We start from the raw sequence: 18233 nt of genomic DNA on the forward strand, positions 1-18233 counted from the left end.
GTTCTTTGTAAAATCAATGAGAAGCCTGCACCTGGCACACAACGGGCGGTCAATATTATCTGTTGCTCTGAATGTACTTATGTTCTTGTTTCTTTTTTCCCCCACAATAAGTATTCTGACTTCTTCCCTAATACTACACCACACACATTTTCAAGTGGCTCTCAGAATAAGGACTTACGATGTAATTATGGCAACCATGATAAAGTACCCCCCCAATAATTGGTAAGTACTCTATTGAAGGAATGTCTTTTGAAGTCTAATCTTACAAAATTGACATTTTGAATTTTAGCCCAAGAGGTTTAGAAAATTACAAACTGAACTCTGCAGTTTTCCAAGATTCAAGTTCATTTTCCAAGCAGTGCTATGAGTCAGCAACCTTAAGGCTGTCACGTTAGATTACTAGAATATATATATATATATACACACACGCAATATTGCTCTAATATTAGGGCACCAATTCCCTACAATAATGAGCTAAACATGAAAAACAGTCATTCTAAACAAGACAAATATACACAACTTTCTAAATGAAGTCATTTCTGCACAGCTTACTTTCCATGGCCACATTAAAAAAAATAAATCAGAGCATAAATAAACATGTAGACAGTCAAGCATAAATCAACCCTTCTGCTTAGATTTCCGCAAAAACTAAGGACTTGGATTGTTGAAGGGATACGTGTATATCCCTGCAAAGCCTGTAGCAATATCATCTGTAATCCTGCTCCTCGTAAGCAGAGATTTTTGTTTTCTCTTGTTCATTCTAGTTATCTCAGCTTTCTTTCTTTCTGTGAAGGTTTTCTGAGCACCGAGGACTAGAGGGTGGATTTATTCAACAGCTGGCAATTTTAGAAGTAGGTGCAATGGAACAAGAGGCGGACAAGGGCAGAACCGTAGTGAGGGCTCACGAAAGCTAGGCTGAATACAGAGACAGGACAAGAAAAGAAGGAGCTCAGTGATGGGAAATGATACGGACAGTGGATTGGAGAGGATTTGACAAGGTCCAAGTACTGTTGAAGTGAAAGTGCATAAGAAAGGTAGGAGGAAGGACACACGTGTATTAGGGAGTGAGTATCAGTGAACAATTTAAGAGGTAATGAAAGCTGGAGTGTGGCTCTGGGCATAGGTATCACGGAAACATGGATAACTTGGAGGCTGAAGAACCACGAGGATGGGGTGTTTTGTCTGTGCCGTCCTCACAGCTGCTGAAGCCAGGAGCTGCTCTGGAGAGCAGAATGGCGGCCCCGTGGACCTGGCGTGGGATTACTCAGCGGAAAAGTAGAAAGTGTTTGAACACATTTGAATATTATTATCTACAGTTGTCGTAGAATAGTGTATGTGAAAGGACCTAGTATGTACAGTGCCGGACACAAAAGAGCTTAGACTTTTCTTTCAGTTTCCCTCCTAGAGAGCAAAATGATGAGTTTTTTTTCAAATGAAATTAATTACTTAATTTGTTGGACACTACACATGAGAGAAAGTGTGTTGGATAAGACCCAAGATTGAAGTGTGAGTCCTGGAGGCATTCTCCACCGACTCTACTTCTCTGTCACTAATTTCCTATCTGATCTTGAGCAAATTGCCCCCTCTTCCCAAGGTGCATTTTCCTTGCCTATGAGGAAGCAAATGTGTTCTGAATCAACAGGTCTCAACCAAGGCTAATTTTGTATACATGTGCATTTTAAGATAAGGTCCATAGCTGTTAACAGTCTTTCAAAGAGATCTGTGTTGCAGTAATGGCTAGCAATATTCTAGAATCTAGATGGCCTCTAAAATTTCATCTGTTATCTAACACTCCCTGTCTAGTCAAGCTCATAATCGACTCTTTCTTTTGGTTCAATAGCATTCATTAATATGTTATAAAGCAATGTATTTCAGCGGTGATTTTCCAGCCAAAATGGAAAGATTCTTTCTTGGCCTCCATGTCTCCCCACAGTGTTTCCACAGCCACTGGGAAAATGGAGTGGCTCCGGTGTTGCTACACCAAAACCTCTGATTACCCAGGGGGTTTCTTAGGCTTATTATCCTCTTCGTCCTTCTTGGTTCTTTTTTTTTTTTAAATGTTCTCTCTCTTGACTAATAATTCGCCAGAGTACAGATTTAATTAAAAGGTGGCAACACATTGCAACTTTCACTGCCAAGATACATGATTAAGAAAAGAGCCTATAGGCTTCTAGATCTTTTGATTGTTTTCATTTCAAGCCTCTTGAAACACACAAGTGCACATTGAGATCAATGTCAGATTATAACCTTACCGTGCTAAATATGAATGTCTGCTAATATTAAAAAGTAAACTGAAGAAAAAATACTAGATGTAAATAAGCGTTAGTAAGCAATGTACTTATCTGCAATGAAAACTCGAGTGTTAAACAACTGCATCACGGAGCTGGAAGAAGTAAAATACTCATTCTGTTAATATTTGAGCCAACAATGTGCTTGCAAGGGGGTGTAATGCTGAACTCGAATCCTTCCTTCAGGAAAATAGTATATCACGATGTGCAAGAATATTATAAATGTATGCAAATAACTATATAATGGTAAGTTCCAGCTCAACACTGGTAGATAAACTGCTACAGTTGTCAACGGTCAGAGAGAAAACTTTAAAATGTGGAAAGAAAGATTTCATACAGACGTTAGCCATTGAGCTGAACCCTGAGTCACAGGTTGAGTTTGGACACATATTGGTGTAGACCTTCAAACAGAGGCAATGACATGGACAAAGCAACGAGAGAAATCTGGAAGGTTCGAGGCCTCTTCAGGACATGCATTTACCTCCACTCTCAGTAATATTTCTAGCTTCTTGTGGGTAGGATACACCAAAGGCAGAAACGAGGTAAGAGAAGCCTCTGTCTTCCCACCTCAAAGTGAGGCTGCTTGTGCTCTCACCTCAAGCACTCGGATGGGGTCCCTACCTACGGACAGTCTACATGATGAGCTGTAGTGGGGAAGGCACCCGCAGGAGGAGAGCTGGTCTCTAACACCGAAAATACTCAGTCTCTGCCAGGAGATCGCTCTTCCTGTTGATTCCTGAAAGGCAGGAGTGAAAAGTTAAAGGGACCAGTGACAATGGAAAACTTAACTCTGGAAACTTCAGCTGAAACTTGAGCATCTTTAAAAATAGGAAGATCTAGAAATTCTGGGCCGTTTCCCTCATTTATATTACCGCATTGGCCTTTATAGGCATTTGAGGTTATCTCCGCAAAGTAGAGAAATGTGACGTCATGTGGGCCGTATTCAAAGGGGAAAACTACATGGAATGGGTGGGACCTCTGGTGTTTGAAGACCCACAGTCTGCATAAAAGGCTTCAACAGTGTGGAAGTCATTCCCTTGGAATGTGACCAACAGACAGGTCACCTGAGGGATCCCAGGGTTGGCTCAGCATCACTTAGCCCTTAACCCAGGAGAAACCCTCAAGATTATGCTGTTACCATGGAGAAGGTCACTGCTATTCCAGTGGTAGGAAAGAGGATACAGTGAAATCAGTGAGAAAGGGTATTTAGAGGCAAGTGCAGTGGGCTCTGAATCCTGATTTCTACTCCTGGCTATTTTATGACTCTGCCTTGCGTCTGGGCAATTTGCTGACACTGTGGACCTCTGCCTCTTCATCAGTAAAATTAAAGCGTTGGACTGGGTAACCTCCTAATTTCTTTAGCCTCAAAGACCATGATTCTAGCAAAAGTAACTAGGACTGGGCATCTAGATATTCTGTTGGAGATTAGGGGAAGTGGTGTTTTGTTTGGGGAACTGTGAGGTAATCACGGGCTTACTCAGCACTTGATTTGTGGAGCATGTGATTTATGCTCAGCGCGTGACTTATGCTCCATTTATGGAGCACCTACTAGTTGCTGTCTTAGGGACTGGGAATATAGTAGTCAATAAGATAGACAAAACATGACTGCCCTCACTGAGCTTAGATTCTAGTGGAGGGGGACAGAAAATCAATGAGCTAAACAAGACATAATATATAGTGTATTAAGAGGTAATGCAGGCCTACGCGTGATGGTATTAAAACAAGAAGGTTCTATGATAAATGGAGAGCAGAGGATTAAGCAAAAATTACACACCTTGGAACAGAATAAGAGCAAAGCTTTCCTTTCTGTCCACCTTCCGTTTAGCTTCTGGCCTCTGTTCTATACTAATGGGCACACTTTCACCATACATACTTCCTATGAACTGCTGTGGCCAGAAATCTTGGCAAAAGTCAGAGTGATCAGACAGTTGTCTGTTGTTTTCCTGTTCTAGAAGAACATCCCATCAAAGGCCAATGGGGACCTTCGCTTGCCACTTGGCAGCCACCGTTGACTGCAAACTGCCTTGATTTTCCCTTGGCTGGCATTTCTCTCTTTTTTTTCCTTTTCTGTATTTTTGGCCTGAAATTCTAAATTTAATGAATATTATTCAGTTGTTTTTCTTCAGCACCGGGTTTTTTTTTTTTTTTTTGCGGTACACGGGCCTCTCACTGTTGTGGCCTCTCCCGTTGCGGAGCACAGGCTTCGGACGCGCAGGCTCAGCGGCCATGGCGCTCGGGCCCAGCCGCTCTGCGGCATGTGGGATCTTCCCGGACCGGGGCGTGAACCCGTGTCCCCTGCATCAGCAGGCGGACTCTCAACCACTGCACCACCAGGGAAGCCCCTTTTTTTTTTTTTTTAATTAATGATTTCACAGAATTTTTTTTTTAAACGGGGTAAATGTCAAAGTTTAAAACAAAGCCTCCATTTTGCAGGTCCATTTTCTAGGTTAATCTCATTAGTAGGTCCAGATAAGGCGTAATATTTGTGTCAAAGAAAGGAAGTCAGCAAGCTCCCGTATCTTAAGAAAATTACTTTCTCTGAAAGCAAGTTGGCCTCTATCTAATCACCATAAGACACCTTTTTTTTTTTCCTAGACAACCAAACACAGATTGGCCGATCCCTTGAAAAAAATAATTCAAGGGTTAGAGAAGGAGGTTAGAGTTTATGTAAAATAAAACAACCAGAAAAACTAGTAGTCCTCCAAGTTACCAGTCGTCTGAATAGACAGGAAATGTATGAACACATCATCTAGACTCAGATAGCAGAACTAACGGCCAATATTTAGAAATACATAATTTCTTGGGTGAAAGTCAGAGCTCAAATTCCAAGCCAAATGGCACTGCACATGTCATGATTTGTTATGGAGTTGATAGGGGAATAAGAGGGGCGTGCTCATAAAGACCCACAACTTCACTGGAAGGAACCTTATGTCACAGAGAGTGAGGAGAAAAGACAATAGATAAAGTTGTGATGCTTGGCTGTGGATTTCCCTGTGTTGATTTTTAAGATGCCAGCTGGCTGAGTCAGAGTGGAGAGTGACAGCTAGCAACTTGGTGGGGTGGGGGGGCGGGGCTGTCATGAAAGCCGAGGCAAACCAGAAGGAAAAAGAAGGCCAGACTCTAGAGCAGATGTGAGCAGCTGGAACGGCCCCATGCCATCCAGCTGGGTCCTGAAAGCCCTGGGCATTAACCCGCATGGCATGGTAGGGGGGGAAAGGAGGGCTCTGGTCTTTGTTACAGTTTGCTTCTTACTCTTTCTTTCCCTCTGCTGGTAGGAACTGTCCCAGTGGCCTGTGCTACTATACGTGTTACACCGAAAACTTCTGAGCACTTATACTAATACCAATGGATTGTAGTAGTAATCGTCGTCGGTAATATTAACAACAGATACTTTTATGGTATCCACTATTTTCCAGTCACCGTTCTAATCACATATATTAATGTAGCTAATCCTCACCGCCACACCATGAGGTCGGTACAGCTTTTATCCCCACTTTTCAGATGAGGAAACTTGAGTCCCAGAGGAGGTAAGTGACATACTCAAGGGCACACAGCAAGATTCACAGCTGGCGTGGGCAACAGGATGCGAGGAGTGTCTAGCCTCTGCCTTCTTGACTATTTACTCAGTTTCCAGTCATGGTGGGGGCAGTGGGAGCTTGAAGATAGGCTGCATGACTGAGATGACCTCAGAGCACTGTCTTGTCACACCCCTGCCCTCCCATCCCCTACCACCACTCTCATCTCCAGGGTCCAGTGGTGACGTGGGTTGGGAAATACCAAGCCTGGAGAGAGAGAGAACCCCTAAGGGTAGACTGAACAGGAAAGCTGAAGGGGACCTGGGGGCCACCAAGGACAAAAAGAAAACCAGGGCTCTTGGATGGCAAAGAAACACCACTGAGAAAAGGTTTCGTGTGCTAGGAGAAGAATACTGAAATCTGCTATCCACGAGGAGATCGTGTATCTGTAAGCCCTGAATCAGGACACATGGTTTGAAACAACATCTGACAATGAAGCAGAATATTGAGAACTGGGACTGTCCTCCAAGTGTACTGATACACCACACTGTCTTGTTTCCAAGTCACCTGCTGAATGTTTGACTGCCTTCAGCTGAGGAACGTGGACACCTTGTAAAACTGTGTGTGTACACACGGAAGCGTAGGCAGGTTCCAAAGGGACCTGCCGGCTGCCAAATCAACCAAACAAGAAATAAACACCACTTGTTGAGCACTGCTGGACAGACCAGAACACGGCTGTGACACAGGTCTTTCACTTGCTGTCATACACTATTTGACATCATGCATTTCATCATCCCTGTTGCACCTCTACAGATGTGCAGAGAAAACAAAATCCAGAACCCAAAAAACTTGCCTCGTATTCATGGCACACGTCTCTCGGGCTTTAGGGACTTAGGAAGATTCTTTAATTAATTATGATAGAACAGTAATCCTGACTGACCTCCGTCCCCTACAACTGCCCGAGGCTCCCACAAGCTGCTTTCTGGAGAGCTTTGTCTTCCGATAATAAGAGACACTTCAAAAGAAATGTCCCCTCTGACGTGGAAAAGTGCCAGGGGAAATTCCCTTCAGAGCATCTCCCATAAATGCTTCCATTTCCTGAAACAGGAACAGGAGGCCACAAAAATGAACTCTCGGATGAGGCTCCATGGTGGTATTTGTCACAATGCATTATAATCATTTATACGATTTTCTGTCTCGCCTGCATGCGACTCTGTACCAGCCAGCACTTTACAGAGCAGCAGGCATAGAGGAGGTGCTCTCTCAATTTGTGTTGAAAGGGATGAATGAATTCACTGGTTCTGACGTGAAAAAGGAATTTTAAGCTCACGTGAAACACACACAGACACACACGCCCAAGGTACAAAACCCAAATAATCTTTTACTTCACTGATTGTAAAGAAAATCAAATTACTAAACACAATAATTCCCACAGTTATGACAATATTTCTTTCTGCCTTCTCTTCCTCCTCTATCCTCTCAATAAAAATATATGGCTGATAGCTTTTAAACTTTTCTTTTATTATCAATAGAACACTTCTTCCAGGAAATCTATGGTATGACTTCTTCTGTAGGAATAGTAAACTTTTAACGGGTGCTTGCCAGTGATAGGTCAATTCCTATAAAGAAGGTTCTGTTATCTCCTTCAGCGGATGAGAAAGTGGGTCTAAGAGAGTTAAGACAACTTGCTCTTGGTTGCACAGATGTGAAAGTGGCAAGGTTGTAATTCAAACTCTGAGGTCTTGGTTTCACCATTGCAAGTCATGTCTTTGCCAGTTTCATAAACGTGCCTTTTTTAATCTCAGAGAAGAATTGAGGGAGGGAGCTGGGAAGGGGAGAGGTGAGGGAGCTGGGGAGTGATCAGAAGCAAGAACACTGTCTTGGAGGAAGATTACCTTAATAGGAAACAGAGCAGACAGTAAGACCTCAAGAGCCAGAGGTAATGGGTCATTTCTGGAAATGCCAAGGAGTCATTTTAGAAAGAGTGAATTTTAAACGTGGCCATAAGGATAAGGATATTGGGATCATGTGCTCCAGGAGGGCAAAAGAGAGATGACGCACAGAGCAGCACTGAACCCCAAACTTATTGAATGGTCATTCAAACGTTATTAGGGCACTGAGGCTGTTTCTTGGCTGTAGGGCTTAGAAACACAAGGCTCGTGTCCAAAACCTGAAAAGCTCCTTTAGAAGGGTAAGGCACACGAGAAAAATCCTTTGTGAGGAAGAAGAAATAACTAAAACAATTACAGTGGTGCTAAGATAGACGGCCTTCAGAGCTTCTTAAAAACCACAGCTTGTGGAGGTAGCTGGCTCCCCTGTGGACGGCAATATCTGATTTGGTAGGTTTGGTGCAATTGATCTTGGACAGGGACGTAGGTGGATTTCAGCCTAGTGTAATTTTAGGAGTGTCTTATGTTGATCTCCAGAATCTCCCCCCCCCACCCCCCCCAAGCACCTCCGCAATCCTGTCCCAGCATTAAGAAGTCCACCACTGGAATCGCTGTGGGTTTAACATACAGGATGCAGAAAACTCCTGTTGCTTTGCAAATTCCCAAGAGTAGAAACACACTGAATTGTTTGCAGAGCAGTATGTCAGTTTCCAAGCCGGAAGTTAAGTTGCTGCAGCCATTGGGCAGGACAGGCAATTTCTGAAAGAAGACAGAAAGCGTCCAGAAGTATGCACACAGCTGTGTGGAAGGTGGCAGGAGACAGGAGCGAGGAGGGAGTGGGAGATGGCAAAATGCTAATCATTCATTCAGTCAACACTGACTGACACTGAGTGTCTGTGTGCCAAGCACTCCCTCTGACACTGGATACATGTAATGAGCAAAACGGGCAAAAATTCTGGCCTCATGTAGCTTATAACCAATGATAAATATAGATAGACCTTTCTGACTTGGCCCTTTCCTCCTGGCTGGACCAACACCATGATCTGGAAGTCTTTGACAGAGAATACCAATAATAACAGCAAAATCGTACATAACCTTGATTGCCCTTAAGCCAACAGTAGTCTGTTAGTTATGTATTTCACCAAAGAGGAAGCCAAGGTTAAAGTTCTTATGAGATTACACAGCTAGCAGGGACTGAGCTGGAATCACCTCTCAGGACTTACTGGCTGGAGACGCAGCCCAGAGTAGGACATGGAAACTGGGGTCAACAGAACTAGATCTGCATTCTGGCTCCACTTCTCAGGTGACCTTGGGCAATGTATGCATTTTCTCCTTCACTCAGCATCCTGGTAGGCACAGCTGGGGATGATAAAACCTACTTCAAAGACTTGAGATCAAGCTAACGTGAAAAACGTAAGGAAAATACTTAGAACAACTCTTGGCACGGAATAAGTGCTCAGTCAGTGATGGCTGTCCTAACAGCAACCATTGATGCGTGTTCCCTTTCTTTTTCATTACCTCATACTTGTCACCTGGATTGGGTATCCACCTGAGGTCACATCATCCCCACCCCACCTTGACCATCTCCCTCTGCCTCTGTGATCTGTGGACCCAGGAGCAGACTTAAAGATGCCCCAGCCTTGCAGGTTCCTCACTCCCATTCCCAGGCACAGGGAATTATACAACATCAGCCAGTCTGGTGTGCTTTTCTGTGGGCCATTTTTGAAAGTTTGTCCCTTTGAACGCACAGAAGTCAGGAAATGCAAAACTGAAGGTTCCCAGAGTAACCATAACTCACCCACAATGCACATCGAGGCATAAGTTTCCCTGGAAGTACAATAACATAAAACCCCAAGCTTACCAGTGTGGGAGAAGTTAAGACTGTAGCGGAAGTCATAAATTTGAATGTCCTGACTGGGTTGCGTTTTGTCACCCATGATACTGCATTAACACAGCGTTCACACTACAAATTGCAATATAATTCAGAAGCCGTTGTGCCTGTGACTGAGGTAGTTTTCTCTATAGGGACTTCTCCTCAGACATTCACAAGGATTTCAAGAAAAGAACCCTGAGAAGAAATATTAGTCCCCTGGGGAGTGTAGCTAAATCCCCCCAGCATGAAAGGGTTGAGCCACATTTATGTTCTAGCAAGCTCTGGAAGCAAGCAACCTCTTTCCTTTCAAGTGCTACATCCCTGAGAGCACTTACCTGATCCCTGCCGTTATCTGTATCCTCCACCTGGGCCCTGAGGGAGTGTGGGTTGTAGATGCCCTATCTCCTCACCTGGGATGGGGAGGGTCAAATAAACAGGGGCCAGATAAATCGGTGCATGCAAGTTGATGATTTGTGCGTTTACAGTGGAAATCGATCCAACATTCCTCCAAGACGTAGAAGTCAGAGTGAGAACCATGCCCATTGGTCCTCACGGTTCACAAACTCTGGTGAAGACCCATAGGATCAAGGAATCTAGAGCAAGTCACCACCTAAGTTCCCGTTCTCCTTCTCCCTGGCCCTGGGAGCCTTGTATCAGGGGGTCTAATGACAATAATACGTCAACTTCCTAGAGGGAGGAGACTACAGGAGCTCTTGGACCTATCCTCTCTGTGATCAAATATTCTTTGATCATAACGTGTTATCTTAACACCCTTTTTGCATAGATTATATTCTGAGACTAGCACTTCCCCTAAAAGTTCACTATCCTTTATCCTGAGCGCTCTCCTTGTTTCATAGAAGGCACACACTTCCTTCATAGAGAGGGTGCTTACTTCTCTCTGGAAAGGAGACTTTCCAAGAACTGTTAGCAATTAAGACAGTCAGCAGGCTGCTCACTTGATCCTCATTGTACTTACCTCAGGTCTCACTCTTCCTTGTTGGGTTGTTGTAAGGTTTAAACAAGAAAATGTGTCTAAAGTTCCTGACACCCAGTAGAAGCTCAACTAATGTCAATTTCATGTAAGTTACCCTCCCCTGGTAATGAGTTCCTTCCCAGGAAGGAGTGTTCTCTTGTGTCCTCTTCTCTATACCCCCCTCCCCGTACAGAGCATGGACAGAGGAATTCCATACTATACTTTGGGCTTCCTCTGCTCAAAGTACAGGCTAATCCTTAGAGAACTTCCAGAATCGAACTCTGTAATAGTTACTCCAGTCTGTTTGGGCATTTCCTCTTTCACTTCAGTAACCAGAACACAAAATCTACTCAAGATGTACTTTTGGTCTTCCTTGCTCTGTACTCCATCAGGAGTGCACCCTCGGTTTTCATATTCCTTTCCATGGCTATCACACATCTGTGCTTCTCATGTGATAAAAAGACGTGACAATTGAACGCTGTTGTGGTTTTTTTTTTTTCCTCCAAGTTGCACCTGTCTGAGGACTGGGGCTGCTAAGTACATTATGAAGTCAAGGAGAGTTCAATCTCTGATATCTCATTCATCACCAAGCACATTCCCAAGCTCTGTAATTCTTCCTCTCCCGTGTTTCTCTGACCCAGCCTCTCCTTCTCATTTCCACTGCTCTGCCCCAAGACTGGTCATAAGAGACTTGTACTTGGCCTTTTCCCAATCTTTTCACATACAGTATTGTGACTCAAAATGTTCTTCAGATTTTTGGTTTTGGTCATGATACAACGCTTATTCAGGACCTGGCCGAGGCTCTTTCTTCCCTTCATGTCAAATTCTGACTCGTAATCAGGTTCTCTGAGGCTCTTCACTAGAAATAGCCTCCTCCCTAAGGACTGGGAACTCTTGAAGCTAGAGGCAAGAAGGTCCAGGGGTGACCAAATAGTCATCCTCAAACACTTAGGTACTTCTTATGTGAAGGATGTGTTTTTGCTCAGAAAACATAATAAAAATAATGTTTAAACAACCATAAGAATGCCTTTGGTTGGAATAAAAGAAAGGGTGTCTTGACCCTCAGATCTAGCTTATGTCCTGTCATCTCCACAAGGCTTTCCTTAAACCTCTAGCTTTCTCCGCTTGCATTTTCCTTCATTTGACCTCACAGCCCTTTTCTGCGTCATTTATTTTACATTGGTCTGCCCCTTGGCTTTCCGACAGCTCTTCTGTTGTCGCTCTGCACATCATTTACCTTGCTCGATATGTATGTTGCACTTCTTCCAGGCATGTTATAATTTCTGTTTTATGAAACCTTCCCAAAGCATTTGAACTGCTGCTGACTCCCACCATTTCAAATCTCCTTCCATTGAATTCTGTCACTGTGTACTGCCCAGTTGTCCTTATAGCTCTGTGTCTGTTTCTTTTCATCCCTCTACCTACACCCTAAAATATCACGCACCTTAAGTGTCCTCTTTCTAGTCAAAATTATTTTCTGATTGTATACAAAGAAAGTTTGAATTTTAAGGTTGTGGGATCTTTGGTAATCTGTGAACTATTATAGACCAGCTCTCCTGAGAATTACACGTACCAACAAAATTTGGCTTCCGTGAAATCAGAAAGAAAATGCTCTATGATGAAATGAATCTCAGGAAATGAATGCCTGCTCTGACCCACTTCCTAGTTATCTCATTCAAACCACAGGTTGCTGATTCCCAAACTTATGTCTTCCTTTAAGATCTTTCTATTATGCTTCAAACACTCAAATGGATTGACCTACTAAAATATGGCATTTGACCCCTGTTTTTGATTAGTAAAAGATTTTTCTTATATTAAGATTATTTACTGCATTTTCCATGTCTTGGCATTGTTTCTGTACCTTAGGCCGCAGGGAATTAATTTAATCCTTCCTCCATGTAATATCCCTTCCCATATATGATGACAGCTATGACAAACCCAGCCGCTTCAGCCTCTCTTATTAAAATGAGCATCCCTCAGAACCCTCATCTTTCTCTGAATGAGTAATGACTTGTCAATATCCCTCTTAAAAGTGGGACCTACAGCTGATCACAGCATTCCAGGTAGTTTTTGACAGTGGAAGGCATAGTGTGACTCTATCACCTCTTGTGTGAGACATGTAATGTCTTAAAGTTTCTCTGGTTTTCCCTACTTGTCATTCCTATTGAGATGCCAGCTAGAGCTCCAGAGTCTTTTCACAAGTGTTGCTATTGAAACATGTTCCTCACATCCTGTATTTTTATACTGTGATTCTTTTAAAAATATCAGACTTCATCTTGGTGGTTTCCACCTAATCATCCAACAGCCAAAGTCATTTTTCAGTTTTTACTGTCCTCGGAGCTTGTGCTGAAGCCCTGTGACATGCCGCTGCTTAGAAGCACCTTCCATTCTGATGCCGATTCATTCACCTCTCAGTTCTAGCAATGAGCTCCTCTGTCTATACTACTGTTGAAACCAATTCGTCAACAGACATACAATGAGAGGATTTTTCAATAGCTGCGGGGAAAACAGATACACTGAAGGCAAAAAGTCTCTTGGTTTGTCAGTCAAGAAATTCTCTCCAAAAAAAAAAAATAGCCAATCTTGTTCTTAGCATTATTCCTATAACCACCACTTCACATTTACTCAAAACATTAATCAATCATTCCTAGAATTTCACAGGACATCCATTACAAGCTCCCCAAATAATAGATGTCAGAAATTACTTTCCCACTGACAATTCTGAAATTACTTGTCAATTCTAAAATTATTTGTCCACCTGTCAGTCTCCTGGTACCATTCTCATTCCCCATGAATTCTCAAAAATGTGGTCCGTGGTTTTAAATTCCCATCTGTAAACATTAGGGGAGGCTGGCTAAACTGTGCCCAGGACCTCTCTGTGCATTTCTTTGTGCCTTCCTGTGAATCTATAACTATTTCCAAATAAAAATATTTTTAAAGAAGTCCCATCGGCAAAGTTCTTTCAACATCTTGGGATATAAAATATCTGGACCTAAAGCTTTTAGATGTAGTTTTTATTTTTTTTTAATTGAAGTATAGTTGATTTACAATGTTGTGTTAATTTCTGCTGTACAGCACAGTGATTCAGTTATACACACATATACATTCTCTTTTGAAATATTATTTTCCATTATGGTTTATCATAGGATATTGAATATAGTTCTCTGTGCTATACAGTAGGGCCTTGTTGTTTATCCATTCTATATATAAAAGCTGACATCTGCTAACCCCAAACTCCCACGCCATCCCTCCCCCAACCCCTCCCCCTTGGCAACCACCAGTCTGTTCTCTATGTCCCTGATTCTGTTTCTGTTTCATAGATAGGTTCATTTGTGTCATATTTTAGATTCCACATATAAATGATAATCATATGGTATTTGTCTTTCTCTTTCTGACTTATTTCACTTGGTATGCTCATCTCTAGTTGCATAGATGTAGTTTAAAAATGAGAAGCCTTTTTTTTTTTTTTTTGCAATACGTGGGCCTCTCACTGTTGTGGCCTCTCCCATTGCGGAGCCCAGGCTCCGATGTGCAGGCTCAGTGGCCATGGCTCACGGGCCCAGCCACTCCGCGGCATGTGGGATCTTCCCGGACCGGGACACGAACCCGTGTCCCCTGCATCGGCAGGCGGACTCTCAACCACTGCGCCACCAGGGAAGCCCATGAGAAGCCTTTTGAAGTAGCTCACCTCTTTGGGGCTTCAGTTTCTTCTTCACCAGGTTTGTTTTATTCTTTCTAGTTTGAAGACAGTTGTCTTTGTTAGAGAAGTGCGAACTCCATGGGAGTAGAACAGCCCAGCTTCCTCTCCACCATCCATTCTCAGTGCACCGTACCTACCCTTCCCTTGCTGTCTGTCATCTGTTCATCACTGATTCCCAGCTGTCACATTTTCCAGTAACTTTTCTCTCCCTCTGAGCCATCCTCTCGATTCTGTTCTTACCAAATTTCACGTCATTCCTTTATGTTGTTCTTGAGCACGTGCTCTTTGCTCTGCCCTTGACCTGCATACTTTAAAAATCCGACTTCATCTGCAACCTCCCTGGTGCTAAGTACAGTGTGACATGCTTTCCAAGTGCTGTGATGCTATACCCACTTTATTTTTATGGAGCAGAAATTTGCTTCTCTTCTATTACCATTTTAGTAACTCTTATGTAAGGGTTTTCTTTTTATCTTTGGAGTTTAAATTATTTATATACTAGAAAATTGCTCTGGCTTAAATGAAGAAAGAGGAGATTTTAACATTTTTGTCAGTGGGCCAAGATTTAAGACCTCCTAGAAATGGTATTTTTTTCTTCTGAAAGTCCAAACTGCTTTATCTAGACCCTCTTAGAGCCCACTCCCTCCGAATTAACCTTTTTCATGTGGATGTATTTCTGACCTCATCATTCACTCTCATTAGGGGCCTGTGAAGCCCAGCTGGGACTCTTTCAAATGATTTCTCATGTGAAATTGGGTGTAGCCCGTTAGAAACAATCCATCACCCCATCCTGCGGCCCCACATGGAACATTCCAGAGACTTCTTTCTTAGCTAGACTTCTCCTGCTATGATTCCTGCTTTAGAGTGATTTCTCCCAAACATTCAACTGAAATCATTTCGCTCCATCCACGTCCCAGTTGGGATGTGGAATTCCTTATAATGTATACGAAGGAAAGTGTGAATGGAGAGTTTCTGATACGTCTTTATCTAAAGTCCTTAATAGCTTGATACTAGAAAAGTACAGATTAACATGTAGCAAGAAAATACATTCATCAAACATAATCCCATCTGTACCTGCCAAAATCTTCAATCCGCTTTACCAACATCCTTGTAATAACATTGTTAAACGGTTCTGACACTTCTTAGATAAGCTCTTCATTCAGCTCCCTGCCTGCTTCCAGAAGGAAACAGGAAAATTCCAAATACAGTCAACTTGGTTATCAAGGGCTTCTTATCCACTGTGTGAAGTAACCAGGCCCTTTGTTTGTCTTCTGTCTCCCTCTGACCCCCTACATTTGGGATGTATTAGTTCCACTCTGTACCACCACTTCGGGGCACTTTGAGAGAAAAGTAGTGTAGGTTGCCAGAAATGTTTTTATTTTACTTTTTATTAGCATGCCTAATAAAGAGCTGGGTGAATGATGTCTTTGGAACCAAAAACCAAAATGAATCCCAATGATTCCAAGTAAATCTGACTTTAAAACACTTAGTTCCAAGATATCTTGACGTAGCAACGATAATTTAAGCTACCATAAAAGGGCCTCCGACCCATAGAAATTGCTGGAGATTTCCTTTTCCTTTCTCTGCTGTGCCATTTTCTTGCTATTTTCTCCGTCAGCAAAGATAAACTATGCATAGTGAAGCAAAATTAGTTATAATAAATGAAGTGAGCCATTAGTCTCTAAAACCCTTGAAGATGTTGACATACCTCAATCAGGAGGTCCCCCCAATTTCTATCCATCTCTTACCGTCTTCAAATTAAGTGGTAACTGGAGGGGGGATAAAAGGGATAAAAGAAAAAAAAAGTTTATTAAATCTGATTCCCTCCCACTGCACCCTCAACCCCAGTTTCCTGTGATTATGTGACTGTTCTCTAGTTTTTATGTAGTAGAGGGGGTTTGACCCGCGTGTGGTTTAAATAGAGTTCGGAGGGTTATGAGAGCCAGGGAGCGGCTGAACTGTGTCTACCTCTTTTTCTTTACAGAAAATGTGTTTAGGTTTCCAAAGGAATGATTCGCAGACAAACTTTGGCCCACGATTTGTTTATAACGTGGAGTCTACCTGGGAACCTGGATTTTCCTTCCTGCAGCAGCCCCTGCAAAGAGAGAATCCAGCCAGGGCTTCAAGCCCCCGTAGAAGTGACTCTGAAATGTTTTAAACAAAAGTTAGAAATTGATTCAGGCAGTTCGTTTGAGCATGCAGGCTAGGCCATTGCTAGAAGTTGTATTACTTCCTATGGCACCTGGGACTGAGTTACTTTAAGTGCATAAATCAGCCTTCTGAGAAATAGTATTCAGTTTCCTGAGCTTAGTTTAAGCTGAATTACAAGTGACCCTATAGAATTATTTTATTTCCCTTTTGCCTGAATTCCTGTGGAAAGGATTAAAAACCCACGCTGTCTGTTTTTATTGGCATGTTTTTTGCTCACCCCACCCCATTTTAATAACTTCAGCCCTTTATATCTATATTCTCTACACAGCATTTTATAGAAATTTGCCAAACATGTAAATGCCCAAAGTGAACTAGGACCTCACTATTTCTACAACAACCGGTGCATATACAGAAGATGTGATGGCCCTTTGGGTACCAATAATTTCCCAGGGACATAAAAATGAGAACGGCTGCTTTTGCCAGGATCTCCCAGGGCTTCATGACATCACCAGGCGTTTTGTGACACCATCACTTTAACATACAGACTTTGGCCCTAGACTAGAAGCAAAGAAACATGTTTATTGATGGAGGCAGTGGAGTCAGAACTGGAAATTGGAAAGGAAAGCCTCCAAAGTTGCCTGGAGAAATTATCCCGAGGAAAAACAAGATCCAGACACTTCCAAAGGGGAAGTGAAGGTGGGGAGAGCAAAGAGGGTTGAGGGTTAGGCAACACTGAGTTTAAAATCATCCAGTTTTGAAAATACCAGTCTTTCATGGCAGTGCTTGTTTTTTTCCCATTTTAAATTGCAAGATATGCATGAAAGTCTCTGACCTTTTACCAGCTCAGATTCTAAACAAAGCAGGAAAGGAGAGGTATTTGCAGTAGAATATCAACGAACAAAAAATTAAGTTTGGTCCCCCCTCAGTTCACTCCCCACACCCCTCCACTGCCACCCCGACTCCCTTTAGTGCTAGATTCACTGGCGCTGGAGTTGGGAAAAGTACCTCTTTCATTGTGGAATTTCCGACCACTAGGGGCGCTCTGTGGCCATCATCAACAAGAATCAGGTTGCCCCTTCATATCAAACGGAACAAAGCTGGAAGTCTCTAAAGGAATATTTCCTAGAAATAAAAACTCAGGAATTTATAAATTACCATGCACATAGAGCACATGTAAAAGTTCATAAAGTATTGGCTTCTAATTATAGCTTTTTAATACATGGCCAACATTTACCATGGCTGGTAACCATTGAAGGGTATCTGGGTTGTGGACCCTTTTCTACAATACAGACAACTGAGATGAATATTAGACCAGGTCCCCCCGTCCCCACCCCCATCCCCCCCGCCCCCCCGCCACCAACTCCTTTTTTTTTACCAGAAGGCAGGTTACAGTTAGTGTTGCATCCAGATTTCATGAAAATGTCTGTTTCTCTCATCATATTCTAGACATGATTCTGGATTATGCCACCCTTGGAAATGCTGCCATGGAGAGAGAACTCTGGACTGTTGAAACTGGGTATCTGACCACTGTAGTATTCCTTAGACTTCGTGTGTCGTAAAGAAGAACCTCTAAATTCCCTGGGTCTTTCAGTTATAGACTCAGACTTCTGCCATCTCTCAGTCCATACCTGAATATAGGTAACACAATAGTAACTATGAAAAAAGATGAAAAACACAATCACCAAAGCTTCCACACACAACACCCAATACTCATTCCCACATACGCCTTAAACCCGCTTTACTGAGTGAACCCAACAATTTCTTCAGTTCTTGAACCTCAGAGAAATCCACATCCCCTGCATTCAGATGGCAGGTGGGGAGGTCTCCATTTCCCCATGGTTGTGCCC

This window comes from Phocoena phocoena, chromosome 21 (genome assembly GCF_963924675.1).
Source record: "Phocoena phocoena chromosome 21, mPhoPho1.1, whole genome shotgun sequence".
In the NCBI taxonomy this organism is placed as follows: Eukaryota; Metazoa; Chordata; class Mammalia; order Artiodactyla; family Phocoenidae; genus Phocoena; species Phocoena phocoena.